Source organism: Eleginops maclovinus, chromosome 17 (assembly GCF_036324505.1).
Source record: "Eleginops maclovinus isolate JMC-PN-2008 ecotype Puerto Natales chromosome 17, JC_Emac_rtc_rv5, whole genome shotgun sequence".
Lineage (NCBI taxonomy): Eukaryota > Metazoa > Chordata > Actinopteri > Perciformes > Eleginopidae > Eleginops > Eleginops maclovinus.
The window spans coordinates 15,790,268-15,816,136 of record NC_086365.1 but is presented as its reverse complement, the minus strand read 5'-3'; the positions used below and the strand labels follow the sequence as shown (position 1 = coordinate 15,816,136).

At 42.6% G+C, this 25,869-nt stretch overlaps 43 non-coding genes across 43 annotated transcripts; 13 read left to right on the top strand and 30 right to left on the bottom strand.

Annotated features, from left to right (window-relative positions):
- Nucleotides 1-454: 454 nt before the first annotated feature.
- trnal-caa (transfer RNA leucine (anticodon CAA)) lies at nucleotides 455-565 on the bottom strand. The gene is made up of 2 exons: nucleotides 528-565; nucleotides 455-500 (listed from the first exon to the last, which is right to left on the bottom strand). It is a non-coding gene; the product is annotated as a tRNA-Leu (tRNA).
- Nucleotides 566-820: 255 nt separating this feature from the next.
- On the bottom strand, nucleotides 821-931 carry trnal-caa (transfer RNA leucine (anticodon CAA)). The gene is made up of 2 exons: nucleotides 894-931; nucleotides 821-866 (listed from the first exon to the last, which is right to left on the bottom strand). It is a non-coding gene; the product is annotated as a tRNA-Leu (tRNA).
- Nucleotides 932-1,173: 242 nt separating this feature from the next.
- trnal-caa (transfer RNA leucine (anticodon CAA)) lies at nucleotides 1,174-1,284 on the bottom strand. The gene is made up of 2 exons: nucleotides 1,247-1,284; nucleotides 1,174-1,219 (listed from the first exon to the last, which is right to left on the bottom strand). It is a non-coding gene; the product is annotated as a tRNA-Leu (tRNA).
- Nucleotides 1,285-1,427: 143 nt separating this feature from the next.
- trnal-caa (transfer RNA leucine (anticodon CAA)) lies at nucleotides 1,428-1,538 on the bottom strand. Its single transcript has 2 exons — nucleotides 1,501-1,538; nucleotides 1,428-1,473 (listed from the first exon to the last, which is right to left on the bottom strand). It is a non-coding gene; the product is annotated as a tRNA-Leu (tRNA).
- Nucleotides 1,539-1,786: 248 nt separating this feature from the next.
- Nucleotides 1,787-1,897, bottom strand: trnal-caa (transfer RNA leucine (anticodon CAA)). Its single transcript has 2 exons — nucleotides 1,860-1,897; nucleotides 1,787-1,832 (listed from the first exon to the last, which is right to left on the bottom strand). It is a non-coding gene; the product is annotated as a tRNA-Leu (tRNA).
- Nucleotides 1,898-2,139: 242 nt separating this feature from the next.
- Nucleotides 2,140-2,250, bottom strand: trnal-caa (transfer RNA leucine (anticodon CAA)). Its single transcript has 2 exons — nucleotides 2,213-2,250; nucleotides 2,140-2,185 (listed from the first exon to the last, which is right to left on the bottom strand). It is a non-coding gene; the product is annotated as a tRNA-Leu (tRNA).
- A 248-nt stretch (nucleotides 2,251-2,498) lies between these two features.
- Nucleotides 2,499-2,609, bottom strand: trnal-caa (transfer RNA leucine (anticodon CAA)). The gene is made up of 2 exons: nucleotides 2,572-2,609; nucleotides 2,499-2,544 (listed from the first exon to the last, which is right to left on the bottom strand). It is a non-coding gene; the product is annotated as a tRNA-Leu (tRNA).
- Nucleotides 2,610-2,753: 144 nt separating this feature from the next.
- On the bottom strand, nucleotides 2,754-2,864 carry trnal-caa (transfer RNA leucine (anticodon CAA)). Its single transcript has 2 exons — nucleotides 2,827-2,864; nucleotides 2,754-2,799 (listed from the first exon to the last, which is right to left on the bottom strand). It is a non-coding gene; the product is annotated as a tRNA-Leu (tRNA).
- A 255-nt stretch (nucleotides 2,865-3,119) lies between these two features.
- Nucleotides 3,120-3,230, bottom strand: trnal-caa (transfer RNA leucine (anticodon CAA)). The gene is made up of 2 exons: nucleotides 3,193-3,230; nucleotides 3,120-3,165 (listed from the first exon to the last, which is right to left on the bottom strand). It is a non-coding gene; the product is annotated as a tRNA-Leu (tRNA).
- Nucleotides 3,231-3,472: 242 nt separating this feature from the next.
- On the bottom strand, nucleotides 3,473-3,583 carry trnal-caa (transfer RNA leucine (anticodon CAA)). The gene is made up of 2 exons: nucleotides 3,546-3,583; nucleotides 3,473-3,518 (listed from the first exon to the last, which is right to left on the bottom strand). It is a non-coding gene; the product is annotated as a tRNA-Leu (tRNA).
- Nucleotides 3,584-5,919: 2,336 nt separating this feature from the next.
- Nucleotides 5,920-6,030, bottom strand: trnal-caa (transfer RNA leucine (anticodon CAA)). Its single transcript has 2 exons — nucleotides 5,993-6,030; nucleotides 5,920-5,965 (listed from the first exon to the last, which is right to left on the bottom strand). It is a non-coding gene; the product is annotated as a tRNA-Leu (tRNA).
- Nucleotides 6,031-6,353: 323 nt separating this feature from the next.
- On the bottom strand, nucleotides 6,354-6,464 carry trnal-caa (transfer RNA leucine (anticodon CAA)). Its single transcript has 2 exons — nucleotides 6,427-6,464; nucleotides 6,354-6,399 (listed from the first exon to the last, which is right to left on the bottom strand). It is a non-coding gene; the product is annotated as a tRNA-Leu (tRNA).
- Nucleotides 6,465-6,636: 172 nt separating this feature from the next.
- trnal-caa (transfer RNA leucine (anticodon CAA)) lies at nucleotides 6,637-6,747 on the top strand. Its single transcript has 2 exons — nucleotides 6,637-6,674; nucleotides 6,702-6,747. It is a non-coding gene; the product is annotated as a tRNA-Leu (tRNA).
- A 242-nt stretch (nucleotides 6,748-6,989) lies between these two features.
- Nucleotides 6,990-7,100, top strand: trnal-caa (transfer RNA leucine (anticodon CAA)). Its single transcript has 2 exons — nucleotides 6,990-7,027; nucleotides 7,055-7,100. It is a non-coding gene; the product is annotated as a tRNA-Leu (tRNA).
- Nucleotides 7,101-7,355: 255 nt separating this feature from the next.
- On the top strand, nucleotides 7,356-7,466 carry trnal-caa (transfer RNA leucine (anticodon CAA)). The gene is made up of 2 exons: nucleotides 7,356-7,393; nucleotides 7,421-7,466. It is a non-coding gene; the product is annotated as a tRNA-Leu (tRNA).
- Nucleotides 7,467-7,609: 143 nt separating this feature from the next.
- On the top strand, nucleotides 7,610-7,720 carry trnal-caa (transfer RNA leucine (anticodon CAA)). Its single transcript has 2 exons — nucleotides 7,610-7,647; nucleotides 7,675-7,720. It is a non-coding gene; the product is annotated as a tRNA-Leu (tRNA).
- A 249-nt stretch (nucleotides 7,721-7,969) lies between these two features.
- On the top strand, nucleotides 7,970-8,080 carry trnal-caa (transfer RNA leucine (anticodon CAA)). The gene is made up of 2 exons: nucleotides 7,970-8,007; nucleotides 8,035-8,080. It is a non-coding gene; the product is annotated as a tRNA-Leu (tRNA).
- A 256-nt stretch (nucleotides 8,081-8,336) lies between these two features.
- Nucleotides 8,337-8,447, top strand: trnal-caa (transfer RNA leucine (anticodon CAA)). The gene is made up of 2 exons: nucleotides 8,337-8,374; nucleotides 8,402-8,447. It is a non-coding gene; the product is annotated as a tRNA-Leu (tRNA).
- Nucleotides 8,448-8,624: 177 nt separating this feature from the next.
- trnal-caa (transfer RNA leucine (anticodon CAA)) lies at nucleotides 8,625-8,735 on the bottom strand. Its single transcript has 2 exons — nucleotides 8,698-8,735; nucleotides 8,625-8,670 (listed from the first exon to the last, which is right to left on the bottom strand). It is a non-coding gene; the product is annotated as a tRNA-Leu (tRNA).
- Nucleotides 8,736-8,883: 148 nt separating this feature from the next.
- Nucleotides 8,884-8,994, bottom strand: trnal-caa (transfer RNA leucine (anticodon CAA)). The gene is made up of 2 exons: nucleotides 8,957-8,994; nucleotides 8,884-8,929 (listed from the first exon to the last, which is right to left on the bottom strand). It is a non-coding gene; the product is annotated as a tRNA-Leu (tRNA).
- Nucleotides 8,995-9,249: 255 nt separating this feature from the next.
- Nucleotides 9,250-9,360, bottom strand: trnal-caa (transfer RNA leucine (anticodon CAA)). The gene is made up of 2 exons: nucleotides 9,323-9,360; nucleotides 9,250-9,295 (listed from the first exon to the last, which is right to left on the bottom strand). It is a non-coding gene; the product is annotated as a tRNA-Leu (tRNA).
- A 143-nt stretch (nucleotides 9,361-9,503) lies between these two features.
- Nucleotides 9,504-9,614, bottom strand: trnal-caa (transfer RNA leucine (anticodon CAA)). The gene is made up of 2 exons: nucleotides 9,577-9,614; nucleotides 9,504-9,549 (listed from the first exon to the last, which is right to left on the bottom strand). It is a non-coding gene; the product is annotated as a tRNA-Leu (tRNA).
- Nucleotides 9,615-9,798: 184 nt separating this feature from the next.
- trnal-caa (transfer RNA leucine (anticodon CAA)) lies at nucleotides 9,799-9,909 on the top strand. The gene is made up of 2 exons: nucleotides 9,799-9,836; nucleotides 9,864-9,909. It is a non-coding gene; the product is annotated as a tRNA-Leu (tRNA).
- Nucleotides 9,910-10,086: 177 nt separating this feature from the next.
- On the bottom strand, nucleotides 10,087-10,197 carry trnal-caa (transfer RNA leucine (anticodon CAA)). The gene is made up of 2 exons: nucleotides 10,160-10,197; nucleotides 10,087-10,132 (listed from the first exon to the last, which is right to left on the bottom strand). It is a non-coding gene; the product is annotated as a tRNA-Leu (tRNA).
- A 148-nt stretch (nucleotides 10,198-10,345) lies between these two features.
- On the bottom strand, nucleotides 10,346-10,456 carry trnal-caa (transfer RNA leucine (anticodon CAA)). Its single transcript has 2 exons — nucleotides 10,419-10,456; nucleotides 10,346-10,391 (listed from the first exon to the last, which is right to left on the bottom strand). It is a non-coding gene; the product is annotated as a tRNA-Leu (tRNA).
- A 668-nt stretch (nucleotides 10,457-11,124) lies between these two features.
- On the top strand, nucleotides 11,125-11,235 carry trnal-caa (transfer RNA leucine (anticodon CAA)). Its single transcript has 2 exons — nucleotides 11,125-11,162; nucleotides 11,190-11,235. It is a non-coding gene; the product is annotated as a tRNA-Leu (tRNA).
- A 177-nt stretch (nucleotides 11,236-11,412) lies between these two features.
- On the bottom strand, nucleotides 11,413-11,523 carry trnal-caa (transfer RNA leucine (anticodon CAA)). The gene is made up of 2 exons: nucleotides 11,486-11,523; nucleotides 11,413-11,458 (listed from the first exon to the last, which is right to left on the bottom strand). It is a non-coding gene; the product is annotated as a tRNA-Leu (tRNA).
- Nucleotides 11,524-11,670: 147 nt separating this feature from the next.
- Nucleotides 11,671-11,781, bottom strand: trnal-caa (transfer RNA leucine (anticodon CAA)). The gene is made up of 2 exons: nucleotides 11,744-11,781; nucleotides 11,671-11,716 (listed from the first exon to the last, which is right to left on the bottom strand). It is a non-coding gene; the product is annotated as a tRNA-Leu (tRNA).
- Nucleotides 11,782-12,036: 255 nt separating this feature from the next.
- trnal-caa (transfer RNA leucine (anticodon CAA)) lies at nucleotides 12,037-12,147 on the bottom strand. The gene is made up of 2 exons: nucleotides 12,110-12,147; nucleotides 12,037-12,082 (listed from the first exon to the last, which is right to left on the bottom strand). It is a non-coding gene; the product is annotated as a tRNA-Leu (tRNA).
- Nucleotides 12,148-12,585: 438 nt separating this feature from the next.
- On the top strand, nucleotides 12,586-12,696 carry trnal-caa (transfer RNA leucine (anticodon CAA)). Its single transcript has 2 exons — nucleotides 12,586-12,623; nucleotides 12,651-12,696. It is a non-coding gene; the product is annotated as a tRNA-Leu (tRNA).
- Nucleotides 12,697-12,872: 176 nt separating this feature from the next.
- Nucleotides 12,873-12,982, bottom strand: trnal-caa (transfer RNA leucine (anticodon CAA)). Its single transcript has 2 exons — nucleotides 12,945-12,982; nucleotides 12,873-12,918 (listed from the first exon to the last, which is right to left on the bottom strand). It is a non-coding gene; the product is annotated as a tRNA-Leu (tRNA).
- A 147-nt stretch (nucleotides 12,983-13,129) lies between these two features.
- trnal-caa (transfer RNA leucine (anticodon CAA)) lies at nucleotides 13,130-13,240 on the bottom strand. Its single transcript has 2 exons — nucleotides 13,203-13,240; nucleotides 13,130-13,175 (listed from the first exon to the last, which is right to left on the bottom strand). It is a non-coding gene; the product is annotated as a tRNA-Leu (tRNA).
- Nucleotides 13,241-13,495: 255 nt separating this feature from the next.
- trnal-caa (transfer RNA leucine (anticodon CAA)) lies at nucleotides 13,496-13,606 on the bottom strand. The gene is made up of 2 exons: nucleotides 13,569-13,606; nucleotides 13,496-13,541 (listed from the first exon to the last, which is right to left on the bottom strand). It is a non-coding gene; the product is annotated as a tRNA-Leu (tRNA).
- A 143-nt stretch (nucleotides 13,607-13,749) lies between these two features.
- On the bottom strand, nucleotides 13,750-13,860 carry trnal-caa (transfer RNA leucine (anticodon CAA)). The gene is made up of 2 exons: nucleotides 13,823-13,860; nucleotides 13,750-13,795 (listed from the first exon to the last, which is right to left on the bottom strand). It is a non-coding gene; the product is annotated as a tRNA-Leu (tRNA).
- Nucleotides 13,861-14,044: 184 nt separating this feature from the next.
- On the top strand, nucleotides 14,045-14,155 carry trnal-caa (transfer RNA leucine (anticodon CAA)). The gene is made up of 2 exons: nucleotides 14,045-14,082; nucleotides 14,110-14,155. It is a non-coding gene; the product is annotated as a tRNA-Leu (tRNA).
- A 176-nt stretch (nucleotides 14,156-14,331) lies between these two features.
- trnal-caa (transfer RNA leucine (anticodon CAA)) lies at nucleotides 14,332-14,442 on the bottom strand. The gene is made up of 2 exons: nucleotides 14,405-14,442; nucleotides 14,332-14,377 (listed from the first exon to the last, which is right to left on the bottom strand). It is a non-coding gene; the product is annotated as a tRNA-Leu (tRNA).
- A 148-nt stretch (nucleotides 14,443-14,590) lies between these two features.
- On the bottom strand, nucleotides 14,591-14,701 carry trnal-caa (transfer RNA leucine (anticodon CAA)). The gene is made up of 2 exons: nucleotides 14,664-14,701; nucleotides 14,591-14,636 (listed from the first exon to the last, which is right to left on the bottom strand). It is a non-coding gene; the product is annotated as a tRNA-Leu (tRNA).
- A 244-nt stretch (nucleotides 14,702-14,945) lies between these two features.
- trnal-caa (transfer RNA leucine (anticodon CAA)) lies at nucleotides 14,946-15,056 on the bottom strand. Its single transcript has 2 exons — nucleotides 15,019-15,056; nucleotides 14,946-14,991 (listed from the first exon to the last, which is right to left on the bottom strand). It is a non-coding gene; the product is annotated as a tRNA-Leu (tRNA).
- A 143-nt stretch (nucleotides 15,057-15,199) lies between these two features.
- Nucleotides 15,200-15,309, bottom strand: trnal-caa (transfer RNA leucine (anticodon CAA)). Its single transcript has 2 exons — nucleotides 15,272-15,309; nucleotides 15,200-15,245 (listed from the first exon to the last, which is right to left on the bottom strand). It is a non-coding gene; the product is annotated as a tRNA-Leu (tRNA).
- A 373-nt stretch (nucleotides 15,310-15,682) lies between these two features.
- Nucleotides 15,683-15,793, bottom strand: trnal-caa (transfer RNA leucine (anticodon CAA)). Its single transcript has 2 exons — nucleotides 15,756-15,793; nucleotides 15,683-15,728 (listed from the first exon to the last, which is right to left on the bottom strand). It is a non-coding gene; the product is annotated as a tRNA-Leu (tRNA).
- A 1,109-nt stretch (nucleotides 15,794-16,902) lies between these two features.
- On the top strand, nucleotides 16,903-17,013 carry trnal-caa (transfer RNA leucine (anticodon CAA)). Its single transcript has 2 exons — nucleotides 16,903-16,940; nucleotides 16,968-17,013. It is a non-coding gene; the product is annotated as a tRNA-Leu (tRNA).
- Nucleotides 17,014-20,722: 3,709 nt separating this feature from the next.
- trnal-caa (transfer RNA leucine (anticodon CAA)) lies at nucleotides 20,723-20,833 on the top strand. The gene is made up of 2 exons: nucleotides 20,723-20,760; nucleotides 20,788-20,833. It is a non-coding gene; the product is annotated as a tRNA-Leu (tRNA).
- A 453-nt stretch (nucleotides 20,834-21,286) lies between these two features.
- On the top strand, nucleotides 21,287-21,397 carry trnal-caa (transfer RNA leucine (anticodon CAA)). Its single transcript has 2 exons — nucleotides 21,287-21,324; nucleotides 21,352-21,397. It is a non-coding gene; the product is annotated as a tRNA-Leu (tRNA).
- The last annotated feature ends 4,472 nt before the right edge of the window (nucleotides 21,398-25,869 follow it).

The window sequence follows — 25,869 nt, the reverse complement described above, 5'->3', positions numbered from 1 at the left end:
CTTGTAGACATTAAAAAGGGCCGCATTTGGGCTAAATCTTCAGAGTGGTTGCTCTGTCAAGCCCAGTTAAGCATGCAGTCGCCCCTGCTGCTAATTCGAGGGCCCGGACAGCGCACAATGGAGGCTTTGTTGCTGGAGAATTTGTCTGAGAAGTAATCCTTGACACTGGGCCATTCAGGGGCCTAACCTTTTGTTTCATAAGTCCCTGGATGTTACAGTAGGCCTCGGTGCATTACAACAACTTAAAGTGTGCAGAGTAAACGCTCTGGATGTGAGCCCTGTGTTTTAAAGGTAGTGACCAGAGGGGAAAAGATTCATCCTCAATGAGAGCGTTGTTTTTATTTATCTTCCATATATAGGGACAGCTCAGGCAATACGTCATGTTCCATGTTGTTTTTATTGGATTGTACGGAAAAGGGATAAGCACATTTTAAAGAAGTGGGAGGAAGTGTAGTGTCAGGAGTGGGATTTGAACCCACGCCTCCATCTGGAGACCAGAAGTCCCTTTGCTCAGGAAGGAGTCAATCCTTGAGTCTGGCGCCTTAGACCGCTCGGCCATCCTGACATTGACAGTGGAGGATGACCAGAACAGATCATCATCTACAGCTTATATTGGCACATCGTTTGGTGCAAACATTCATGATTCCCAGAGGAAGAATCACAATGATTTTATTGATCCCTTGACTTTTCATCTAGCCCCAGCAGCCAGCAGAATTTGCATTTGCTCTTTACTTTGGTTTATGACTAAATACCTCCAAAATTAAAACTGTTCTATCCACCAAACCTGAACTATGAACATCTTAACTTGGGGTTAAATCAATGTCAGGAGTGGGATTTGAACCCACGCCTCCATCTGGAGACCAGAAGTCCCTTTGGTCAGGAAGGAGTTAATCCTTGAGTCTGGCGCCTTAGACCGCTCGGCCATCCTGACTACATTTGTTTGAATAGTTTGTTTGGAATAAACCAAACGTATTTATAAAAGTGAGGTTTAAGAAACTCAGTCGTACTATTTCCAATATACTTTGATAAGTACTGAGGTATCTAGATTACTGTTGGATAGATTCCCAAAGCAAACACATATCAGGAGTGGGATTTAACACATCCAAAACTCTGGAATTTTGCCAATTTCTTAACCTCGGTACCCCGATAACAATAAACAGTGTGTTGAAAGTTTGTCAGGAGTGGGATTTGAACCCACGCCTCCATCTGGAGACCAGAAGTCCCTTTTCTTAGGAAGGAGTCGATCCTTGAGTCTGGCGCCTTAGACCGCTCGGCCATCCTGACTCCTCCAGCTTGTCTGTCTTGGATAATCTAAAATGGTTTGTAATTGGGAAATTTAAGAGTCTAAATAATAATTTTTAGATTATATTTTTGTACATACTGAGGTATCTAGATTACTATTTGATAGACTCCCAAAGCAAAAGGAATGTCAGGAGTGGGATTTGAACCCACGCCTCCATCTGGAGACCAGAAGTCCCTTTGCTCAGGAAGGAGTCAATCCTTGAGTCTGGCGCCTTAGACCGCTCGGCCATCCTGACATTGACAGTGGAGGATGACCAGAACAGATCATCATCTACAGCTTATATTGGCACATCGTTTGGTGCAAACATTCATGATTCCCAGAGGAAGAATCACAATGATTTTATTGATCCCTTGACTTTTCCTCTAGCCCCAGCAGAATTTGCATTCGCTCTTTACTTTGGTTTATGACTAAATACCTCCAAAATTAAAACTGTTCTATCCACCAAACCTGAACTATGAACATCTTAACTTGGGGTTAAATCAATGTCAGGAGTGGGATTTGAACCCACGCCTCCAATCGGAGACCAGAAGTCCCTTTGGTCAGGAAGGAGTCAATCCTTGAGTCTGGCGCCTTAGACCGCTCGGCCATCCTGACTACATTTGTTTGAATAGTGTGTTTGGAATAAACCAAACGTATTTATAAAAGTGAGGTTTAAGAAACTCAGTCGTACTATTTCCAATATACTTTGATAAGTACTGAGGTATCTAGATTACTGTTGGATAGATTCCCAAAGCAAACACATATCAGGAGTGGGATTTAACACATCCAAAACTCTGGAATTTTGCCAATTTCTTAACCTCGGTACCCCGATAACAATAAACAGTGTGTTGAAAGTTTGTCAGGAGTGGGATTTGAACCCACGCCTCCATCTGGAGACCAGAAGTCCCTTTTCTTAGGAAGGAGTCAATCCTTGAGTCTGGCGCCTTAGACCGCTCGGCCATCCTGACAACTGTTAGTTGAAGTCAGCTAGAACAGATCATCATCTGCAGCTTGTAGAGGCACATCATTCGGTATAAATAATCCTGGTTCCCAGAGGATGAATCCCAATCATTTCGGTGATCCTCTGACTTCTCATCTAGCAAACCCAGCAGAATTTCCAGTCGCTCCTCCTTTGGTTTATTAAGTTCCTCTAAAATGAAGACTTTTCTAAGAGCCAAACCTGAACTATGAACATCTTAACTTGGCGTTAAATCAATGTCAGGAGTGGGATTTGAACCCACGCCTCCATCTGGAGACCAGAAGTCCCTTTGATCAGGAAGGAGTCAATCCTTGAGTCTGGCGCCTTAGACCGCTCGGCCATCCTGACTCCTCCAGCTTGTCTGTCTTGGATAATCTAAAATGGTTTGTAATTGGGAGATTTAAGAGTCTAAATAATAATTTTTAGATTATATTTTTGTACATACTGAGGTATCTAGATTACTATTTGATAGACTCCCAAAGCAAAATGTTATGTCAGGAGTGGGATTTGAACCCACGCCTCCATCTGGAGACCAGAAGTCCCTTTGCTCAGGAAGGAGTCAATCCTTGAGTCTGGCGCCTTAGACCGCTCGGCCATCCTGACATTGACAGTGGAGGATGACCAGAACAGATCATCATCTACAGCTTATATTGGCACATCGTTTGGTGCAAACATTCATGATTCCCAGAGGAAGAATCACAATGATTTTATTGATCCCTTGACTTTTCCTCTAGCCCCAGCAGCCAGCAGAATTTGCAATCGCTCTTTACTTTGGTTTATGACTAAATACCTCCAACATTAAAACTGTTCTATCCACCAAACCTGAACTATGAACATCTTAACTTGGGGTTAAATAAATGTCAGGAGTGGGATTTGAACCCACGCCTCCATCTGGAGACCAGAAGTCCCTTTGGTCAGGAAGGAGTCAATCCTTGAGTCTGGCGCCTTAGACCACTCGGCCACCCTGACTACATTTGTTCGAATACTTTGTTTGGAATAAACCAAACGTATTTATAAAAGTGAGGTTTAAGAAACTCAGTCGTACTATTTCCAATATACTTTGATAAGTACTGAGGTATCTAGATTACTGTTGGATAGATTCCCAAAGCAAACACATATCAGGAGTGGGATTTAACACATCCAAAACTCTGGAATTTTGCCAATTTCTTAACCTCGATACCCCGATAACAATAAACAGTGTGTTGAAAGTTTGTCAGGAGTGGGATTTGAACCCACGCCTCCATCTGGAGACCAGAAGTCCCTTTGATCAGGAAGGAGTCAATCCTTGAGTCTGGCGCCTTAGACTGCTCGGCCATCCTGACAACTGTTAGTTGAAGTCAGCCAGAACAGATCATCATCTGCAGCTTGTAGAGGCACATCATTCGGTATAAATAATCCTGGTTCCCAGAGGATGAATCCCAATCCTTTTGGTGATCCTCTGACTTCTCATCTAGCAAACCCAGCAGATTTCCAGTCGCTCCTCCTTTGGTTTATTAAGTTCCTCTAAAATGGAGACTTTTCTAAGAGCCAAACATGAACTATGAACATCGTTAACTTGGGGTTAAATCAATGTCAGGAGTGGGATTTGAACCCACGCCTCGATCTGGAGACCAGAAGTCCCTTTTCTTAGGAAGGAGTCAATCCTTGAGTCTGGCACCTTAGACCGCTCAGCCATCCTGACAACTTCTCTTGCATTCTTTATCTGGGACACGACAGAAGTATTCCTAAAAGTGACTTGCAGAATGAAAAATGTACAGTGTCTGATTCCAGCTTTTATAACACCAAAGTTGGATCCTCCAATTTATATTTCTTCTAACTTGAAAAGTTGAAAGATTTTCTAAATATATTGAAATATTAATTGGGTTTCTGCTGCCATAGCAGACATACATCTAAGTTTGCTGGTCTTAGAATGCAAGATACCTGTAGACACACACACACACACACACACACACACACACACACACACACACACACACACACACACACACACACACACACACACACACACACACACACACACACACACACACACACACACTCAGAGTGCGAGTGCCACCGTGTGTCAGTCATGTTGTACTGATGAACTCACTAAGCACTTACATTTCTAAGTGACTGATCAATCTGCAGACAAACTGTTTATCTGTTCATCTCACCGGGTAATTATCTCTGTGTGTGTGTGTGTGTGTGTGTGTGTGTGTGTGTGTGTGTGTGTGTGTGTGTGTGTGTGTGTGTGTGTGTGTGTGTGTGTGTGTGTGTGTGTGTGTGTGTGTGTGATCATTTGAATGCATGGATGGTTTGCAGGGTTCACTGGTTGTCTAAGTGAGATGTTAAACACTGTGTTGGAATGAGCAGGCTGTGTGTGTGTGTGAGTGTGTGTGAGTGAGTGAGTGAGTGTGTGTGTGTGTGTGTGTGTGTGTGTGTGTGTGTGTGTGTGTGTGTGTGTGTGTGTGTGTTTACACTGTCTTCTCAAACAAAGCCCATTCAGTCCTGTCACACACGCTCACACACACATACTCTTTGATGTGTTTCAGACTCAATCCAGTCAATACACATTATGAAGTCACCACACACACACACACACACACACACACACACACACACACACACACACACACACACACACCACACACACACACACACACACACACACACACACACACACACACACACACACACATGTTGTGTCTGGTGGATTTAACTAAAGCCTGTTTGCAGTCTGCCTCACCACCCGAGTCGCCGGGCAAGACCCAGAATATTTTTGTGGTGAAGCTGCAGACATTTCCAAGACTCCCTTCAGCCAAGTGCATACACACGTTAATTACTCTCTTTGTTTGAAGTGTGTTGTTTCCTCACATATCTCTTGGTCTCTCTCCCTCACACACACAGCCTCAAGCCCATCTGCCCTCACTCAAAGTCTAATATTGACCCATGGCCTTCGACCCTGTGTGTGTTTGGTGACCTCCTCACATACCACTGGGTCAGTTCCATCATCCATGGACGACACACTCCTGCTGACTTCATGTTCATCTATTTCTAACTTCCATTATCTTTGTAGTGGTAACAACATCACACTCGTGAGTCACAATCTGGAGCAGCTGATCTCTTTCCTGTGAGGAGAGACACAAGCTTTATTGTCAATCGAAGGAAAAGTGGAAGGAAGATGGAACAAAGTCCATGTGCAAAAAGTCAGAATAAAGTATTTCTGAACCTGAACTCTACGGACTATTCAGCTGCTGCATTATAACACATGCATTGTGTGCGGCACGTCATTATTCAAGCAGACAGACCTTTATTTTACATTCTAGAAGGGACCTCAAAGTCTCCACCGATGCTTCATGTCGAGCTGATCGTTGTTGAAATGTGTGCAAAGAACATTTAGCTTATTCGTCGCTATGCAGGACTGCGGTACTTTGATTTCCATATTTCATACAAGGAAGAATGAGAGGGCTTTGGAGAATGAATATACATCACTTATAGAGAACTGTATTGTTTTTACAGTTGGTAAAACAACAGATTTATGGGGGGAAACTGTAGGTGTTCAGAAGTTATAAGAACAGTTAGGGACTTTGAATCTTAACATTTTGATAATGCTGAGTTGTGGACACGGGAAATCCACAGTTGGAAGTAAGTTTGTTATAATGGATGTCAGTAAAGCAAGTGCCAGGAGTGGGATTTGAACCCACGCCTCCTATTGGAGACCAGAAGTCCCTTTGATCAGGAAGGAGTCAATCCTTGAGTCTGGCGCCTTAGACCACTCGGCCATCCTGACAAGCCACTCTCCATCAAACCCAACAAACACCAAATATTGTTCAGCATGGGGAAGTTTAAGGAAAAAATCACCATAATCCATTTGGTCATTAATCGAAAGGAACAGCCATTCTGAAGACTCAAAACCAGTCTGGTTTTGACAAATAATTGAAAAAAAAAGCGGTCTAAGGCGCCAGACTCAAGGATTGACTCCTTCCTGAGCAAAGGGACTTCTATACCAGAAGTGGAGGCAAGGTATCAAATACCTCCAAAATTAAGACTTTTCTATCCACCAAAGCTGAACTAGGGTGGATGGCAAACATGCTTTACTTGGTTAAAAAGGTCTGTCAGGAGCGGGATTTGAACCCACGCCTCCATCTGGAGACCAGAAGTCCCTTTGATCAGGAAGGAGTCAATCCTTGAGTCTGGCGCCTTAGACCACTCGGCCATCCTGACACTGATAGTAGACACCAACCAAATTCTGCTGGCTGCTGGGGCTAGAGGAAAAGTCAAGGGATCAATAAAATCATTGTGATTCTTCCTCTGGGAATCATGAATGTTTGCACCAAATGATGTGCCGATATAAGCTGTAGATGATGATCTGTTCTGGTCATCCTCCACTGTCAATGTCAGGATGGCCGAGCGGTCTAAGGCGCCAGACTCAAGGATTGACTCCTTCCTGATCAAAGGGACTTCTGGTCTCCACATGGAGGCGTGGGTTCAAATCCCACTCCTGACAAACTTTCAACACACTGTTTATTGTTATCGGGGTACCGAGGTTAAGAAATTGGCAAAATTCCAGAGTTTTGGATGTGTTAAATCCCACTCCTGATATGTGTTTGCTTTGGGAATCTATCCAACAGTAATGTAGATACCTCAGTACTTATTAAAGTATATTGGAAATAGTACGACTGAGTTTCTTAAACCTCACTTTTATAAATACATTTGGTTTATTCCAAACAAACTATTCAAACAAGTGTAGTCAGGGTGGCCGAGCGGTCTAAGGCGCCAGACTCAAGGATTGACTCCTTCCTGACCAAAGGGACTTCTGGTCTCCAGATGGAGGCATGGGTTCAAATCCCACTCCTGACATTGATTTAACCCCAAGTTAAGATGTTCATAGTTCAGGTTTGGTGGATAGAACAGTTTTAATTTTGGAGGTATTTAGTCATAAACCAAAGTAAAGAGCGAATGCAAATTCTGCTGGCTGCTGGGGCTAGAGGAAAAGTCAAGGGATCAATAAAATCATTGTGATTCTTCCTCTGGGAATCATGAATGTTTGCACCAAACGATGTGCCAATATAAGCTGTGGATGATGATCTGTTCTGGTCATCCTCCACTGTCAATGTCAGGATGGCCGAGCGGTCTAAGGCGCCAGACTCAAGGATTGACTCCTTCCTGAGCAAAGGGACTTCTGGTCTCCAGATGGAGGCGTGGGTTCAAATCCCACTCCTGACATTCCATTTGCTTTGGGAGTCTATCAAATAGTAATCTAGATACCTCAGTATGTACAAAAATATAATCTAAAAATTATTATTTAGACTCTTAAATCTCCCAATTACAAACCATTTTAGATTATCCAAGACAGACAAGCTGGAGGAGTCAGGATGGCCGAGCGGTCTAAGGCGCCAGACTCAAGGATTGACTCCTTCCTAAGAAAAGGGACTTCTGGTCTCCGATTGGAGGCGTGGGTTCAAATCCCACTCCTGACATTGATTTAACCCCAAGTTAATGATGTTCATAGTTCTGGTTTGGCTCTTAGAAAAGTCTTCATTTTAGAGGAACTTAATGAACCAAAGGAGAAGCGACTGGAAATACTGCTGGTGTTGCTAGATGAGAAGTCAGAGGATCACCGAAATGATTGGGATTCATCCTCTGGGAACCAGGATTATTTATACCGAATGATGTGCCTCTACAAGCTGCAGATGATGATCTGTTCTGGCTGACTTCAACTAACAGTTGTCAGGATGGCCGAGTGGTCTAAGGCGCCAGACTCAAGGATTGACTCCTTCCTGATCAAAGGGACTTCTGGTCTCCAGATGGAGGCGTGGGTTCAAATCCCACTCCTGACATTGATTTAACCCCAGGTTAAGGATGTTCATAGTTCAGGTTTGGTGGATAGAACAGTTTTAATTTTGGAGGTATTTAGTCATAAACCAAAGTAAAGAGCGAATGCAAATTCTGCTGGCTGCTGGGGCTAGATGAAAAGTCAAGGGATCAATAAAATCATTGTGATTCTTCCTCTGGGAATCATGAATGTTTGCACCAAACGATGTGCCAATATAAGCTGTAGATGATGATCTGTTCTGGTCATCCTCCACTGTCAATGTCAGGATGGCCGAGCGGTCTAAGGCGCCAGACTCAAGGATTGACTCCTTCCTGATTAGAGGGACTTCTGGTCTCCAATAGGAGGCGTGGGTTCAAATCCCACTCCTGACATTGTGTTCCTTTCTTTGGAATCCAACAACGAAATACAGAACCAAATCTTCTTCAGATGTGGCGTTGCACAACAACAACTTGTTCCTTTTTGTTATCAAAGCGATGGGTCAACATCAGACTTTGAGTGATGGCAGATGAGCTTCCTTTTGTAGTTAAAAGAAAGGCGATAACATTGTTTGTCAGGAGTGGGATTTGAACCCACGCCTCCTATTGGAGACCAGAAGTCCCATTGATCTGGAAGGAGTCAACCCTTGAGTCTGGCGCCTTAGACTGCTCGGCCATCCTGACTACTGGTACTCCCATGTTTGGTATTGAATTTGCCTAAATTGTTTATAATTCAGAGGTTTAAAGGCGTTCAGAAAAGTATTTCAACTAACCTTTGGTTCAAACTGAGGTAGCTAGACCACTATCACAGGGATTGCCGTCCCATAAACTCTGTCAGGAGTGGGATTTGAACCCACGCCTCCAATTGGAGACCAGAAGTCCCTTTAATCAGGAAGGAGTCAATCCTTGAGTCTGGCGCCTTAGACCGCTCGGCCATCCTGACATTGACAGTGGAGGATGACCAGAACAGATCATCATCTACAGCTTATATTGGCACATCGTTTGGTGCAAACATTCATGATTCCCAGAGGAAGAATCACAATGATTTTATTGATCCCTTGACTTTTCATCTAGCCCCAGCAGCCAGCAGAATTTGCATTCGCTCTTTACTTTGGTTTATGACTAAATACCTCCAAAATTAAAACTGTTCTATCCACCAAACCTGAACTATGAACATCTTAACTTGGGGTTAAATCAATGTCAGGAGTGGGATTTGAACCCACGCCTCCATCTGGAGACCAGAAGTCCCTTTGATCAGGAAGGAGTCAATCCTTGAGTCTGGCGCCTTAGACCGCTCGGCCATCCTGACTCCTCCAGCTTGTCTGTCTTGGATAATCTAAAATGGTTTGTAATTGGGAGATTTAAGAGTCTCAATAATCATTTTTAGATTATATTTTTGTACATACTGAGGTATCTAGATTACTATTTGATAGACTCCCAAAGCAAAAGGAATGTCAGGAGTGGGATTTGAACCCACGCCTCCATCTGGAGACCAGAAGTCCCTTTGCTGAGGAAGGAGTCAATCCTTGAGTCTGGCGCCTTAGACCGCTCGGCCATCCTGACATTTAAACAAGGCATGGACAAGAACAATCGTTGTCGATGACCAAAGATTTCAACCCTTTTCTTTCAACGTCTCTAGCAATGAGTCTGCGCTTTTCATCTTGGCAGTTTTCATTGGTAGATGATGATTACGTGTTCCTTGAATTGTCTCAACGTAAATTATTTTAGATAATCTGTTGTAACGGTGGTCAGGATGGCCGAGCGGTCTAAGGCGCCAGACTCAAGGGTCGACTCCTTCCTGATCAAAGGGACTTCTGGTCTCCAATAGGAGGCGTGGGTTCAAATCCCACTCCTGACATTGTGTTCCTTTCTTTGGAATCCAACAACGAAATACAGAACCAAATCGTCTTCAGATGTGGCGTTGCACAACAACAACTTGTTCCTTTTTGTTATCAAAGCGATGGGTCAACATCAGACTTTGAGTGATGGCAGATGAGCTTCCTTTTGTAGTTAAAAGAAGGGCGATAACATTGTTTGTCAGGAGTGGGATTTGAACCCACGCCTCCATCTGGAGACCAGAAGTCCCATTGATCTGGAAGGAGTCAATCCTTGAGTCTGGCGCCTTAGACCGCTCGGCCATCCTGACTACTGGTACTCCCATGTTTGGTATTGAATTAGCCTAAATTGTTTATAATTCAGAGGTTTAAAGGTGTTCAGAAAAGTATTTCAACTAACCTTTGGTTCAAACTGAGGTAGCTAGACTACTATCACAAGGATTGCCGTCCCATAAACTCTGTCAGGAGTGGGATTTGAACCCACGCCTCCATCTGGAGACCAGAAGTCCCTTTGATCAGGAAGGAGTCAATCCTTGAGTCTGGCGCCTTAGACCGCTCGGCCATCCTGACATTGTTACTGGAAGTAAATCAGAACAGATCATCATCCACAGCTGATAGTAACACATCCGAAGTCAAAAATGTGGGGACAAAAAGAGAGATTGTTTTCAAACCTCCGTTTTTTTTCCAAATTTTCGACTTTTAGGTATTTATGATAATTATTTCAAAATGATCACTTTCTCCTAAGAAATCTGACTTTTACTCCCAATTTTTCTCTCAATTACAACTTAAAAATGTGCGATAATTTGCTTCAAAATCCCAATGATTTTGGTGAACCCTTGACTTTCCATCTAGCGCCACCAGCCAGCAGAATTTCAAGGCGCTCTTTACTTTTGTTTATGACTAAATAAAGACTTTAAACATCCTTTACTTGGGTTAAAAGACATGTCAGGAGTGGGATTTGAATCCACGCCTACATCTGGAGACCAGAAGTCCCTTTGCTCAGGAAGGAGTCAATCCTTGAGTCTGACGCCTTAGACCGCTCGGCCATCCTGACATCTAAATTAGGCATGGACAAGAACAATCGTTTTCGATGACCAAAGATTTCAACACTTTTCTTTCAACGTCTCTAGCAATGAGTCTGCGCTTTTCATCTTGGCAGTTTTCATTGGTAGATGATGATTACGTGTTCCTTGAATTGTCTCAACGTAAATTATTTTAGATAATCTTTTGTAACGGTGGTCAGGATGGCCGAGCGGTCTAAGGCGCCAGACTCAAGGATTGAGTCCTTCCTGATCAAAGGGACTTCTGGTCTCCAATAGGAGGCGTGGGTTCAAATCCCACTCCTGACATTGTGTTCCTTTCTTTGGAATCCAACAACGAAATACAGAACCAAATCTTCTTCAGATGTGGCGTTGCACAACAACAACTTGTTCCTTTTTGTTATCAAAGCGATGGGTCAACATCAGACTTTGAGTGATGGCAGATGAGCTTCCTTTTGTAGTTAAAAGAAAGGCGATAACATTGTTTGTCAGGAGTGGGATTTGAACCCACGCCTCCTATTGGGGACCAGAAGTCCCATTGATCTGGAAGGAGTCAACCCTTGAGTCTGGCGCCTTAGACTGCTCGGCCATCCTGACTACTGGTACTCCCATGTTTGGTATTGAATTTGCCTAAATTGTTTATAATTCAGAGGTTTAAAGGCGTTCAGAAAAGTATTTCAACTAACCTTTGGTCAAACTGAGGTAGCTAGACTACTATCACAGGGATTGCCGTCCCATAAACTCTGTCAGGAGTGGGATTTGAACCCACGCCTCCAATTGGAGACCAGAAGTCCCTTTAATCAGGAAGGAGTCAATCCTTGAGTCTGGCGCCTTAGACCGCTCGGCCATCCTGACATTGACAGTGGAGGATGACCAGAACAGATCATCATCTACAGCTTATATTGGCACATCGTTTGGTGCAAACATTCATGATTCCCAGAGGAAGAATCACAATGATTTTATTGATCCCTTGACTTTTCATCTAGCCCCAGCAGCCAGCAGAATTTGCATTCGCTCTTTACTTTGGTTTATGACTAAATACCTCCAAAATTAAAACTGTTCTATCCACCAAACCTGAACTATGAACATCTTAACTTGGGGTTAAATCAATGTCAGGGGTGGGATTTGAACCCACGCCTCCATCTGGAGACCAGAAGTCCCTTTGATCAGGAAGGAGTCAATCCTTGAGTCTGGCGCCTTAGACCGCTCGGCCATCCTGACTCCTCCAGCTTGTCTGTCTTGGATAATCTAAAATGGTTTGTAATTGGGAGATTTAAGAGTCTCAATAATCATTTTTAGATTATATTTTTGTACATACTGAGGTATCTAGATTACTATTTGATAGACTCCCAAAGCAAAAGGAATGTCAGGAGTGGGATTTGAACGCACGCCTCCATCTGGAGACCAGAAGTCCCTTTGCTGAGGAAGGAGTCAATCCTTGAGTCTGGCGCCTTAGACCGCTCGGCCATCCTGACATTTAAACAAGGCATGGACAAGAACAATCGTTGTCGATGACCAAAGATTTCAACCCTTTTCTTTCAACGTCTCTAGCAATGAGTCTGCGCTTTTCATCTTGGCAGTTTTCATTGGTAGATGATGATTACGTGTTCCTTGAATTGTCTCAACGTAAATTATTTTAGATAATCTGTTGTAACGGTGGTCAGGATGGCCGAGCGGTCTAAGGCGCCAGACTCAAGGTTCGACTCCTTCCTGATCAAAGGGACTTCTGGTCTCCAATAGGAGGCGTGGGTTCAAATCCCACTCCTGACATTGTGTTCCTTCTTTGGAATCCAACAACGAAATACAGAACCAAATCGTCTTCAGATGTGGCGTTGCACAACAACAACTTGTTCCTTTTTGTTATCAAAGCGATGGGTCAACATCAGACTTTGAGTGATGGCAGATGAGCTTCCTTTTGTAGTTAAAAGAAAGGCGATAACATTGTTTGTCAGGAGTGGGATTTGAACCCACGCCTCCTATTGGAGACCAGAAGTCCATTGATCTGGAAGGAGTCAATCCTTGAGTCTGGCGCCTTAGACTGCTCGGCCATCCTGACTACTGGTACTTCCATGTTTGGTATTGAATTTGCCTAAATTGTTTATAATTCAGAGGTTTAAAGGCGTTCAGAAAAGTATTTCAACTAACCTTTGGTTCAAACTGAGGTAGCTAGACCCTATCACAGGGATTGCCGTCCCATAAACTCTGTCAGGAGTGGGATTTGAACCCACGCCTCCAATTGGAGACCAGAAGTCCCTTTAATCAGGAAGGAGTCAATCCTTGAGTCTGGCGCCTTAGACCGCTCGGCCATCCTGACATTGACAGTGGAGGATGACCAGAACAGATCATCATCTACAGCTTATATTGGCACATCGTTTGGTGCAAACATTCATGATTCCCAGAGGAAGAATCACAATGATTTTATTGATCCCTTGACTTTTCATCTAGCCCCAGCAGCCAGCAGAATTTGCATTCGCTCTTTACTTTGGTTTATGACTAAATACCTCCAAAATTAAAACTGTTCTATCCACCAAACCTGAACTATGAACATCTTAACTTGGGGTTAAATCAATGTCAGGAGTGGGATTTGAACCCACGCCTCCATCTGGAGACCAGAAGTCCCTTTGATCAGGAAGGAGTCAATCCTTGAGTCTGGCGCCTTAGACCGCTCGGCCATCCTGACTCCTCCAGCTTGTCTGTCTTGGATAATCTAAAATGGTTTGTAATTGGGAGATTTAAGAGTCTCAATAATCATTTTTAGATTATATTTTTGTACAAACTGAGGTATCTAGATTACTATTTGATAGACTCCCAAAGCAAAAGGAATGTCAGGAGTGGGATTTGAACCCACGCCTCCATCTGGAGACCAGAAGTCCCTTTGCTGAGGAAGGAGTCAATCCTTGAGTCTGGCGCCTTAGACCGCTCGGCCATCCTGACATTTAAACAAGGCATGGACAAGAACAATCGTTGTCGATGACCAAAGATTTCAACCCTTTTCTTTCAACGTCTCTAGCAATGAGTCTGCGCTTTTCATCTTGGCAGTTTTCATTGGTAGATGATGATTACGTGTTCCTTGAATTGTCTCAACGTAAATTATTTTAGATAATCTGTTGTAACGGTGGTCAGGATGGCCGAGCGGTCTAAGGCGCCAGACTCAAGGATTGACTCCTTCCTGATCAAAGGGACTTCTGGTCTCCAATAGGAGGCGTGGGTTCAAATCCCACTCCTGACATTGTGTTCTTTCTTTGGAATCCAACAACGAAATACAGAACCAAATCGTCTTCAGATGTGGCGTTGCACAACAACAACTTGTTCCTTTTTGTTATCAAAGCGATGGGTCAACATCAGACTTTGAGTGATGGCAGATGAGCTTCCTTTTGTAGTTAAAAGAAAGGCGATAACATTGTTTGTCAGGAGTGGGATTTGAACCCACGCCTCCTATTGGAGACCAGAAGTCCCATTGATCTGGAAGGAGTCAATCCTTGAGTCTGGCGCCTTAGACCGCTCGGCCATCCTGACTACTGGTACTCCCATGTTTGGTATTGAATTTGCCTAAATTGTTTATAATTCAGAGGTTTAAAGGCGTTCAGAAAAGTATTTCAACTAACCTTTGGTTCAAACTGAGGTAGCTAGACTACTATCACAGGGATTGCCGTCCCATAAACTCTGTCAGGAGTGGGATTTGAACCCACGCCTCCTATTGGAGACCAGAAGTCCCTTTGATCAGGAAGGAGTCAATCCTTGAGTCTGGCGCCTTAGACCGCTCGGCCATCCTGACAACTGCTAGTTGAACTCAGCCAGAACAGATCATCATCTGCAGCTTGTAGAGGCACATCATTCGGTATAAATAATCCTGGTTCCCAGAAGATGAATCCCAATCATTTCGGTGATCCTCTGACTTCTCATCTAGCAACACCAGCAGAATTTCCAGTCACTCCTCCTCCTTTGGTTCATAACTAAATGAAGACTCTTCTATCCACCAAACCTGAACTATGAACATCGTTAACTTGGGGTTAAATCAATGTCAGGAGTGGGATTTGAACCCACGCCTCCATCTGGAGACCAGAAGTCCCTTTGATCAGGAAGGAGTCAATCCTTGAGTCTGGCGCCTTAGACCACTCGGCCATCCTGACTACTTCTAGAATTCTTTTCTATCTTGCATAATCTAGATGTGTTTATAATTGGGAGGTTTAATAGTGGTTACAATCCAATATCCATTAGGTACATTCATAGGTATCTATATTACTATTAAAGAGACTCCCAAAGCAAAATGTTATGTCAGGAGTGGGATTTGAACCCACGCCTCCATGTGGAGACCAGAAGCCCTTTGATCAGGAAGGAGTCAATCCTTGAGTCTGGCGCCTTAGACCGCTCGGCCATCCTGACATTGTTACAGGAAGTAAATCAGAACAGACCATCATCCAAAGCCTATAGTAACACATCCGAAGTCAAAAATGTGGGGACAAAAAGAGAGATTGTTTTCAAACCTCCGTTTATTTTCCAAATTTTCGACTTTTAGGTATTTATGATAATCATTTCAAAATGATCACTTTCTCCTAAGAAATCTGACTTTTACTCCCAATTTTTCTCTAAATTACAACTTAAAAATGTGCGATAATTTGCTTCAAAATCCCAATGATTTTGGTGAACCCTTGACTTTTCATCTAGCGCCACCAGCCAGCAGAATTTCAAGGCGCTCTTTACTTTTGTTTATGACTAAATAAAGACTTTAAACATCCTTTACTTGGGTTAAAAGACATGTCAGGAGTGGGATTTGAACCCACGCCTCCATCTGGAGACCAGAAGTCCCTTTGATCAGGAAGGAGTCAATCCTTGAGTCTGGCGCCTTAGACCGCTCGGCCATCCTGACACACAGCAGCTGATATTCAAAGTCTATCTTATATAAAAAGACAACATTTTCTGTCTTAAAAACACAACAAAGCGGGGACATTGAGGTTATAGAAGTTGTCTGTAAGGCCTGATAGCTATACATTCCTACTATTTTCCGTGCCACAGTATTTATCTTTCTTGTGAACATATCTTTCTGAACTCTGCATTAGTATGGACTTCGATGCCTTCAATTCCTCAATGCCGTCGATGAGGGTTGAATTTCCATGCACTGAATAGCCTCACAAAACCCCCCAGCATCTCTAAATCTCTGTAAACCCTGTCTGAGATCTATTTTGCCGATCATACTGCAGTATTATTAGTGTTTTCTAGAAATATCCGCATTTAAATGCAGCTTCAGTCGACTCTCCGTAATGTAAACAGTTCGTTTAGATTAGGAGACGTTCCATTGGCTGAAAACACAGCTTGTGTTTATTGCACATTTGAAATGGATAATAGACTGAGCCTTAGATTGGCAGCTCTGACAGCAGGATAATATGTGTAAATGTGTGTGTGTGTGTGTGTGTGTGTGTGTGTGTGTGTGTGTGTGTGTGTGTGTGTGTGTGTGTGTGTGTGTGTGTGTGTGTGTGTGTGTGTCGCTCTCCACTGTCCTTCAACAGTCCAAAAGTCTCATTTACATACTCATAAATCATTCACGTCTGACATCTCTCTCACTCACACTCACACTCAGACAAACACACACACACACACACACACACACACACACACACACACACACACACACACACACACACACACACACACACACACACACACACACACACACACACACACACACACACACTGTAGGGCATCGTAATAATAAAGTGCTTAAATACCGCTTTCGGACCGTTGGGTGTATGAATATATCTCAGTTTCTTTCATCAGAGCCTTTCAGATTCAGATCTGTGTGCAGACGATGCAAGCAACTCAAATCAGAAGACAATTCTATGACACTGACACATTTACAGAACTATATGACGTTTGGTTGCATTCTTTCTGAACCACAGTATAGCACTTTAAACTATCCTACGCAGACACGGCAAAATGCTGAAATCTTTGCTCCTCCATCAAAAAAATGCTGACCCGTGTGTCAGGATGGCCGAGCGGTCTAAGGCGCCAGACTCAAGGATTGACTCCTTCCTGACCAAAGGGACTTCTGGTCTCCGATTGGAGGCGTGGGTTCAAACCCCACTCCTGACACTGTGTTTCTTTCTTCGAAATCTCACTAGATTCAACCAGCGACGTTCCTTTTAGTTTGTCTCCCTCCGTTAGTTTGGTTATATTTGCAAACAATGTATGAAAATGATTGTATTTTATTCCACTGTACGGAATTCATTTCACACCTCAACGTACCCATTGACTCCCCAAAGCAACAGGAAAACGATTAAATATCTTCTCCATCCTCTGCTTTTCATTTTCAGTCAACAAAATGACTTCCATCCCAGACCTCTCACACAGTTATGGGCTGATACCCTCACAGCGAGCTCCTTTCCGTCGCCTCCGCCTCAGCAGGGTTTGTTATTGGCTTATTTCTCTCTTTCTATTGTCACATACCGGCAAAATACTGATTTGATTGAGGCTCATGCCAGCCTCTCTTCAATCTAATTCCTGGGCTGCTGCATTGACCCCTCGATCGAATCACTATTTCATACTCGTGCAGCCGGCTCCCAAAGGGAAAAATAAAGACATGAAGTGAGTGTCATAAAAACAGTCGAAGGAAAACAAGATGCATGAAGGACTTGACCCGGAATATAATATAGTGTCATGAAATTGCAAGGGGTTCAAGGTTTAAGCACGGAAATAAGAGGAAAACCTGCTTTATCAGATGTACCCGCACTAGTGTGGACGTGGTGTAACGCTCTGCACCCAAAGCCAGACTAATTAACTCATTACTTCTTATTGAGTGATGCCAAATACTGAGGAAAAGCTCAATTACATTTTATATTCACGATGTAATGAAACGTCTGTTATTGATGGAAATCTAGTAGTACTGTACTTAAGCACAAGTTCGGGGACTTTCTTCACTTGTGTATTTCAACTCAGAGGTAAATGGTGTACCTTTACTCCACTACATGTACTTAATCCCTTTAGTTTCTTTACAGATTAGGATTAATGATGGTAAATATAATCTCCCTTAAATCAGACTGTAGTTCACCTGCAGTAAATCCAGCAGCTACCCTGCAGTATACAAAGCCATTCAAACTAGCTGCACCTTTACCAGCTCTGAGAACACTTTAATGATCAATCATTATAAAACATATCAGAGATATTATTCTGAAATGGACCAATCAGACAATGACTACTTTTACTGTCGCTACTTTAAGTACATTTAGAGGAGAGTACTTTCTACTTTCACTGGAGGAACATTTAGAATACTTTTACTGTGACAGAGTATTCCTACACTCTGGTACTTCTACTTTACTCAAGTACAAGACCTGAGTACTTCTACTTTACTCAAGAACAAGATCTGAGTTCTTCTACTTTACTCAAGTACAAGATCTGAGTACTTCTACTTTACTCAAGTACAAGACCTGAGTACTTCTACTTTTACTCAAGAACAAGATCTGAGTACTTCTACTTTACTCAAGTACAAGATCTGAGTACTTCTACTTTTACTCAAGTACAAGACCTGAGTACTTCTACTTTTACTCAAGTACAAGACCTGAGTACTTCTACTTTACTCAAGTACAAGACCTGAGTACTTCTACTTTACTCAAGTACAAGACCTGAGTACTTCTACTTTACTCAAGTACAAGACCTGAGTACTTCTACTTTACTCAAGTACAAGACCTGAGTACTTCTACTTTACTCAAGTACAGGATCTGAGTACTTCTACTTTACTCAAGTACAAGACCTGAGTACTTCTACTTTACTCAAGAACAAGATCTGAGTACTTCTACTTTACTCAAGTACAAGACCTGAGTACTTCTACTTTACTCAAGTACAAGACCTGAGTACTTCTACTTTACTCAAGAACAAGATCTGAGTACTTCTACTTTACTCAAGTACAAGACCTGAGTACTTCTACTTTACTCAAGTACAAGATCTGAGTACTTCTTCCACCTCTGTGTAGTAGTGTCAGCTGAAAAGTCGGTGAAGATGTTTCTCCATTTGCACCGTTTTGGCACATTTATGTTCATTGTTTTGCTGTAGTCGCGCGTTTGCAGCTGTCGGCCACTCTCATCCTGAGTCAAATATATTATTTGATGTCATTATAAAACAGTGCCGGTCCATCCTGGTGAAAAATACGAGGTATGATTTCTTCCAAATGCAAAGATTTGGAGATTCGAAGCATGGAGTCACGATGCTTTTTCAGATGTACCTTCCATTAGTGTGGACGTTGTGTAATTCATTCATTATCGGTGTCTTAGCATCTTGTCAGAGCAGGGAGACTCTGCTCTGACTGCAGATGAGGAGGGAGAAACAAAAAGACCCTCCATGATTTCAAACCAACCCCCCCTCCATACATCATCACACCAAAACACATCCATCGATCTAACCCTGTCAGAAAAGGAAAAAGAAAAACGCCAGGTACAGAATCAGGCAGTGGGATGCAAATTGAATAGAAAGCCAGAACAATACCATGATGCATTTTGGGATTTCTCATTCACTGCGGCTCGGTGTAATGAAGCTGTTTTTCTGCTGCACTCCCACTCCCCTCACTCCATTTCTTTGTGAATAAAAACATAATCTCTCGTGTCTCTCTAATGAAGCCTTTGAAAGAGACAGAAAAACGACGCATCGTAGGAGGAAGAGTGGAGGAAATGATGATGCCTCGCCTTCATCTGGGCTTCAGATAGAGAAAACAACATTTAATTACTCGAGCATGAAAGCAGTTTGTCCAATAATGTATGTCTTTAACTTATAAAACAAAGAATCGAGTGAAGGTTATTTAAATCCTCGGCAAACCAAAAGTCGCTGACGGTCAAATTTATGCTCCAGGATGCAAGTGAGTATTGATCGATCGTACAGAACAGGGGTTCATCTTCTCTGCAATTATGGAAGAAACAAATTGAGCGTCTCTCCGAGTCCATTAGAGAACGAATGGAATATCTCACTTACATCAATACGGGACTTGTTAACAACATGTCCAATGTGCTGCGAATGATTTATTTATTATTCCAGCGCTGCCAAACACTGAGGAGGAGGAGTAATGGCATTTTGAATTCACAATGCAATGAAGAGCAGTCTGCTGTAGATGGAAATGCTCTGGTGGATGGTAGGAGTAGGAAAGCATGTATAGTATCAGCAGGGAGAGTATACTTGGTTTCTGTGGGGTACATTTCTTTAGGTTTTAGTCAAAAGTCCACATTTTGCCGTGGTTATCTAGAGTCAGATATAAGCGGGTTTATCAACAGAAGCAGAGAAACATGTGTCGCCGCACAAAGAGCCCATCGACTATCCTGGAGAAGTGTCTAGCCTCCCAAAGTCCAGTTAGCTTTTTAACTGTATATGCAAATACAGAAATGTAGATTCCTCTAAGATAGGGAATGTATGTTGGTAGTAGTCAGGATGGCCGAGTGGTCTAAGGCGCCAGACTCAAGGATGGACTCCTTCCTGATCAGAGGGACTTCTGGTCTCCAGTTGGAGGCGTGCATTAAACAATCAACGGTCGCGCTGTTTCGATGTAGGTTAAACATGCATTTTGGAGGTATTTAGTCATAAACCAAAATAGAGCGCACCTTGAAATTCCGCTGGCTTGTGGCGCTAAACGAGAAGTCAGAGGATCACCAAAATCCTTGGTATTCATCCTCTGGGAACCATGCATATTTGCACCAAATGTGTGCCAATCCGCCCTGTAGATGTTGAAATATTTCACAGAATAAGCGGGAAAACCTTGACTCTGAAAAGTATTGTCAAAGTCATTGGAGTCTACAGCCATGAACGCCTGAAGACAAGGCTTTAGCGTGTCAGGATGGCCGAGCGGTCTAAGGCGCCAGACTCAAGGATAGACTCCTTCCTGATCAGAGGGACTTCTGGTCTCCAGTTGGAGGCGTGGGTTCAAATCCCACTCCTGACAGAGTTTTCACTGTGTGTAAAATAGTTCATATTTACATCTGCAAGTTACTAATTTATGAAATGCTGTGGCTCTGAGCATGTTCTCATTCTGGCAGGTGTTTAGTACTAAACCAAAGTGTTGGGCAACTCGTAAGTCTGACTTGCTGGTGGTGCTAGAGGAAAGGTCAGAGGATCATCAAAACTATTAGTGTTCATCCTCTGGGAATAATCAGCATTTGTGCCATTTTATGTGCCAATCTGTCCTGTAGATGTTGAAATATTTCACAGAATAAGTGGGAAAACGTATTCGGTGAAATGTGCTGAAAAAGAGTCAGTCGACCATGAGCATCTAAAAGCAAAGGATAACGGAATAAGGATATTTGTGTCTTAAAACTCCCCTTTTGCTCATAATTATGGGTTATCCCAGATGAACGATCACAATCATAATTGAAAATGATGGATTCATCCACAGTGTGTCAGGATGGCCGAGCGGTCTAAGGCGCCAGACTCAAGGATTGACTCCTTCCTGATCAAAGGGACTTCTGGTCTCCAGATGGAGGCGTGGGTTCAAATCCCACTCCTGACATTGCTTTATCACAAGTTTAAACCCTCATAGACTTAAAATCTCCCAAACAAAAGAAGAGTGTGCTTTAGATGTTGCTGAACCCTTAAACAAACTCCTTCTTGATTACTCACTCACTGAAGGTGGTCTAATTGGGGCTTAATAAACCCTTAACCCAGGCCGAGTGAGTGCCCGACTCTACACACTGACCTAGAGAGGGAGGAGGAACCACAGTGTGTGTGTGTGTGTGTGCGTGTGTTTGTGTGTTTATATCATACGGTGCCTGCAGAGGGCTGTGAAATAAAGAGCAGGTAGATTGATGATTGATTGGCCGTGGCTGTCTGGCTGACTGAGACTCATTGGCAGCCGTCACTTTGATGTATTACACTGCCGAGAAAAACACACTGCACTCTGATTACTGCCAGGAAAATGTGTGTGTGTGTGTGTGTGTGTGTGTGTGTAAAGCCTCTGTATGGGCATGTATGCACAGTGCATGTTGCCGTTGATATGCCGGGGAATTACCCTGCTTTCAGTGGATGTCGTTCCCATGCTAATCCGCCGTTTTGCACGCATCCAAACTCCATGTTTAGTATTCTGCAGGAGGAAGAGGAGCATCCCCTTAAGTCTGGCCCAAGGTCCTTCTCCACCGGTAAACAGAGGGGCTATTTGTTCCTATTTAACCAGGTGGATGACAGGTGTGTGTCGTCTCTCAGCTACACCTAAATAATGTATAAAGGCCATGTGGTTTCCTTGTTGATCCGACTGTCGCATCACAATAACGGGCAGTTCATGTATAAGACCTGCATCAGCGTTTGAGCGGTGGAACAGGCGGCTGGAAGTCTTTTAAAATGTGCATCATTTTTATTCTGGAAATGAAATTCAGTGTAAAAACTAACTGAGGCTGTCGAACACTTTTTGGGTCAAACCAACCCTTGCTTTCTTATCATAAGGATCATTTGAATGTACTACTAATTATAAATGGAGCTGCAACTTCAATAAGTTCATTTAGTAATCAATGATCTTGAACTTTAATCGTTTTATCAAGAACATTTTCATGCAAAATATACTAACGTAGAATCAAAGTAGATATCTTTGATAATGAAAATAATTGTAACTCTCACCCTAAAGACTGATTTTATTTTATTTTGTATTATTTTGTTTTTTTCTTGATTTTCTTGTATTTATTTTATTTTGTCTTCTTCAATTTTTTCCTTAATTTTATTTTCTCTTATTTTTTAATATTGATTTTATTTATTTATTATCTTTGTTCATTTCTAATTTATTTCATTGTATTTATCTCATTTTATTTATTTATTTATAGGTATTTATTTTTCATTTGTTAAATCACGTCACAGTAGAGGCACAAAATCCAAATATGAACCTAAAACAGAGCAGAAAAGACCCTCTCCAATGGTGTGTAAAGACACTAAAGTTGTATTTTATTCATCTTTAGATGTTGCAGTAAAGGCTCAGGTCACCATGAGTGTCACAAAATTCTAATGATGGGTTTTCCATGTGTCCTTCCCCTGTTCTGCAGCTTTAAGCATGAACAAATGTCCGTGTCGCTGCTCCTGAGCGTCCCTGTCCTTGATGAGACCTGAACACTGCGTCCTCCACTGTCTCTTCCCGCCACAGCCGCATCAAATCTGTACAGGAAACAAAAGGCCCGCTCAGCGATGTTTCCCACCGAAAATATAAATATATATATAACCTCACGTATTATATTACAGCACATATCTGTGACCTGTCCTCGGAGCTGAGCAGCAGGAAAACTCTGCAGCTATAAATCAAAGAGAGGTGTTTTCCTCCGGAGGAAATGAAACAGATAAACTCAACACTGTTGTTGGTGCTTTAGAAATATTAAAATGAACTCTGGAGCTGCCTGTCTGACCTCTGGGCCTGAACACAATGACAGTTTGTAAACAGGAAGTGGGGATTCAAGAAGAGAGCAAAGGAGCCAGTTGTGCATTACAGCTTTGGAGCAGCTTTTATACAGGTTTCTGAAGCAAAGTATGCTATGCATGTTTCCTGTGTTTAATGTGAGGTTTCATTAAAATAACGCCCTCCTCATGTGCTTAAATACTGTTCTAGATACTGTATTTAAATCAGGAGATAGTAACTAAGTAAGTAAGACACATTTTAAGGCTGGCTAAATACTTGTACTGGGCTGTAAAACACTAAAGGAAGTATATTTAGCATTTATTTGCTAAATTTCTTCTTCTTCTTCTTCTTCTTCTTCTTCTTCTTCTTCTTCTTCTCTTCTTCTTCTTCTTCTTCTTCTTCTCCTCCTCCTCCTCCTCCTCCTCCTCCTCCTCCTCCTCTATGTTAAAATCAAAACCTGTAGTCATATGAACACAGACGGTACTGTAGGTTAAAACCAGGGGGAAATCCTCAGATTTGAAAACTCAACTACAGAATGAAGTTGTGATATGCTCTTTCTACTTCACTGAAGTAAGGGAAGGATGTCCTCTGGTGGTCAACATGTTTTAAGATAGAAGATATAAACTCATTGTCAGGGTGGAAATGTTCAGTATGCACAAGTGTTTTACTTTATTGTTTTACTGTAAGCTCCTTTCAGACCCCTCACACATGTCCTCCTGTGTTGAGGTTTGGATCTCTTTAAACTCCTGCAGGATTGTATCTGTCAAACTCTCTTCCTCCCATCACGTCTCCGTCTCATCAGCTTGTTGATAATGATAAAAAAATGGAACTAATTTCCTCCAATCTGCAGGAATCTGCTGTCATTACCGCCCGGCTGTTGTCGAATAACTGGCTCCACGGAGCAGAACCGTCCAATAAGAAGTTGTATAAAAGTTTCCCGTTATCTCTCTCTGTCTGTCTGATGACCTTCACGTGTCAGAGAAATAATGCCCTGTCATCTATCAGCTGCTGGAGGATGTGAGGATTTTACTCCGGAGTTTATTAACTTTTGATTTATTGCTGCAACAGTTTTAAAACAATGTCCCCAAAAGGTGGCAGTACAGACTCACAGTTAGTCTGTGTATGTGTGTGTGTGTTTTACTTCTTGTTCTGCTGTCTTTGTGAGGACCCATTCAAGATTAAAGGGTCCCAATGATGGACTTTTCCCTCTCCTGTAGTGTGTTATAAAGGTTTCAGTGCATGTAAACGGTCTGCAATGTTCCAGAACACAGTGACATCACTACAGAATACTCACACTCCTATTGGCTAGCGCTCCGACACATTGTACGTGATAGTCTAAGGGGGGCGGGACATCTATAAGCAGGTTGACCAATTAAAACAGAGTCGGCCAGCTAACCAATCAGAGCAGACTGGGCTCTGGTTTCAGACAGAGGGTGAAAAGAGGTGCTGCAGCACAGGCAGTCTGAGAAACATAAAGAGCTTTTTTGAAGAATGATGCCCCTTTAAAATACACAACACACACCATTACTGTTTGTGTGTTTCTGCGGAGAGACATGGTCCCCACTTCCTGCTCGGGGTCGGTCAAACACTTTCCTCAGGAGAGAGCTTTCTCACGCTGCGGAGTGTAACCACACAGATACACACACACATCACATGGGTGCAGCACACACACACACACACACACACACACACACACACACACACACACACACACACACACACACACACACACACACACACACACACACACACACACACTTAAAAAAAACGGATTTCACTGATGGAATTTTAATTGTAATACAGGTGTTGATCCAGGATTTCATGTAATACTGGGAATCCTAATTAATCTCCATCTCCATCCATGTGTCTCTGGTGACACGAAGGTCAAAGGTCCACAGTTGCCGGAATTTCCTTTATGTCTTTACTTATGTGTGTGTGTGTGTGTGTGTGTGTGTGTGTGTGTGTGTGTGTGTGTGTGTGTGTGTGTGTGTGTGTGTGTGTGTGTGTTGTGTGTGTGTGGGGGGGGGGGGGTTCAGAGGTGAAGTTCTTCCCTTCACAGTTTCTTGGGAAACACTGGTGGATGAGAATCTCCTCACACTGTCCCATAGCTGTGATATAAACACACACACACACAGCACACACACACACACACACACACACACACACACACACACACACACACACACACACACACACACACACACACACACACACACACACACACACACACACACACACACACATAAAGCTTCTTTTCTTTACTGATGCTTTTGAGTGAACAGCGCCCTCTTCCGGTTCATTGGTGTAAAATATCGCTTGAAATTTCAAAATAAAATGCAGCGCATGTGGAAACAAAGTCGTCATGAATGTCATTTTTTAGGAAGATTACAGTCTTATTTTGAAATCAAGGATGTTAATAAATGATGGTACAAAGATAGAATGACTGTTTACTTCCTTCCACAGTTTGAGACAAGTGCAATGGTGTCAATGTGCATGTTTTATGTCTTATTCCAATAATAACCAACCTTATAATAACATCCAACTCCAGTCTTTCTTTATTATCTGCTGCTGTGATGTCAGATAAGGTGCACTAAATGTACATTAAACAACATAAT